Genomic DNA, 2,500 nt, shown 5'->3' with positions numbered 1-2,500 from the left:
TCGTTGTTGTTGTTGTTCATGTTTTTTGTTTTTTTTGTGTGTGTGGGGGGGGGGGGGGTGATAATTTTGTTGTTTTTTGTTGTTAGTTTTTGTTGTTGTTTATGATCTTTGTCTTCACTGTTTAGTGAAGTGGAAATCAAAACTGTCTGCATTAGCTTTAGCATCTTCATTTTCCTCCTAATTCTCCTGCTCCACATCATCATCCTCGTCATCGTCATCATCATCGTCATCGTCATCGTCATCGTCATCGTCATCGTCATCGTCATCGTCATTGTCATCGTCATAATCCTCCTACTCCTCCTAATCTTCCTCTTCCTCTTCTTCCTCCTCCTCCTCCTCTTCTTCCTCCTCCTCCTCCTCATCATCATCATCATTATCATCATCATTATCATCACCATCATCATCATCACCACCATCACCATCATCATCATCATCATCATCATCATCATCCTCATCATCATCATCATTATCATCATTATCATCATCATCATCATCATCATCATCATCATCATCATCATCATCATCCTCATCATCATCATCATTATCATCATCATTATCATCACCATCATTATCACCATCACCATCATCATCATCATCATCATCATCATCACCATCACCATCACCATCACCATCATCATCATCATCATCATCATCATCATCATCATCATCCTCTTCCTCTTCCTCCTCATCATCCTCATCATCGTCATCGTCATCGTCATCATCATCATCATCATCATCATCATCATCATCATCATCATCATCATCATCATCACCATCATCATCATAATCCTCCTAATCTTCCTCACCACAACCCCCCCACCCCACCCCCCAAACCCTCACCACCATACAAACATAAACAGAAAAACCAAAAACAACAAAAACAAAACAAAAAAACAAAAACAAAGACAAAAAATTTCGCCCAAAAATCAAGTTCATTAAGAGATTATTCCTTGCGGATCTCGAGCTTCATTTGGTTGTCATGGTAACCATCTCCCCGCAGCGGATGACCTTTTGGGAGATCCTTGTGGATGGCTGGAGGAAAGGGGGGGAGGGGAGGGGAGGGGGGAGAGGGGGGAAGGGGGTGGAGGTGGAGGTGGAGGTGGAGGGGGGGGGAGGGGGAGTGGAGGGAGACGGGGGGGGGTGGAAGTCTGTATGTTTGTGTGTGTGTGGAGGGGTGGTGTATGTATATGTGTGTGTGTTTGTGTATGTATATGTGTGTGTGTATATATGTATGTGTGTGTGTGTGTGCGGCTGTGTGAGTGTGTGTTTATGCATGTATGTATGCATGTATGTATGTAAGCATGCATGTATGCATGTATGTATGCATGCATGTATGTATGCATGTATGTATGTATGTATGCATGCATGTATGTATGCATGTATGTATGTATGTATGCATGTATGTATGTATGTATGTATGTATGTATGTATGTATGCATGTATGTATGTGTGTGTGTGCGTGTGCCCCTCCTAACTAACAAAGCCAGCTCGCGCAGAAGCACTTCGAGCTGTGTTGCAGCCATGGCCTTCCCACAGCATGCAACGGAGCCATAGATTTTTTTTTCTTTTATTTTTTTTTTTTATTTTTTTTTTTTTTGTTAATTTGTTTTATTTATTAATTTTTTGTTATTTTTTTATTTATTTATTATTTGTTATTTTTTAATCTTTTTTTTTTTATTGTCTCTTTCTTTGTCTTGTAATTCTTCTTCTTCGTTATCGGTTTCTCTCCCATCTTCTATTTCTCTTTTTGTTTTTGTTTTTATCTTCGCTTCTCTTTTTCTTGTCTCTCGTCTTCTTCTTCATCTTCTTTTTCTTTCCCTTCTTCTTTATTTCCTTCTTCTTATTCTTCGGTTTTCCTTCTTCTTCTTCTTCTTCTTCTTCTTCTTCTTCTTCTTCTCTTCCTCTTTTTCGTCTTTTTCTTTTACTTCTTCATCATCATCTTCTTCTTCTTCTTCTTCTTCTTCTTCTTCTTCTTCTTCTTCATCTTCTTTTTCTTCTCCTTCTCCTCCGACGTCAGTGTTTTTATTTCTTCATGTTTTCTTATATATATTTTTATCATCCTCTTATTATGATTCTCCTTCGTCTTGTTTTCGGAGCAAATGCAGTTAATTGCACAAGAAAGAACTTTGTTATTTACACAGATGTGATCATTCAGGTATTAATATTTCCTTTCTCCCGTTTTCTTTTACTTCCCCGTTTGTCTTTTATTTTCTTCGTTATTTCTTTTCTTTTATTGTTTTTTTTTCTTTCTTTATTTTATTCGTTTTCTTTTGCTTTCTCCATTTTTCTCTTTTATTATCTTTTTCTTTTTTTTTCTTCGTTTATCTTTTACTTTCTCCGTTTTTTTTTCTTTCTTTTATTTTCTCCGTTTTTTCTTGTATTTTCTCCGTGTTTTTCTTTTATTTTCTCCGTTTTTTTTATCTCATTTTCTCCGCTTTCTCTTTCGTTTTCTCCGTTTTCTTTTTCTCTCTCTTTTTTTTTTTTTTTTGCGGGAAAGTAG

Source organism: Penaeus chinensis, chromosome 22, assembly GCF_019202785.1.
Source record: "Penaeus chinensis breed Huanghai No. 1 chromosome 22, ASM1920278v2, whole genome shotgun sequence".
NCBI classification, from domain to species: Eukaryota; Metazoa; Arthropoda; class Malacostraca; order Decapoda; family Penaeidae; genus Penaeus; species Penaeus chinensis.
The sequence above is the reverse complement of the archived record's forward strand: the minus strand, read 5'-3'. Positions refer to the sequence as shown.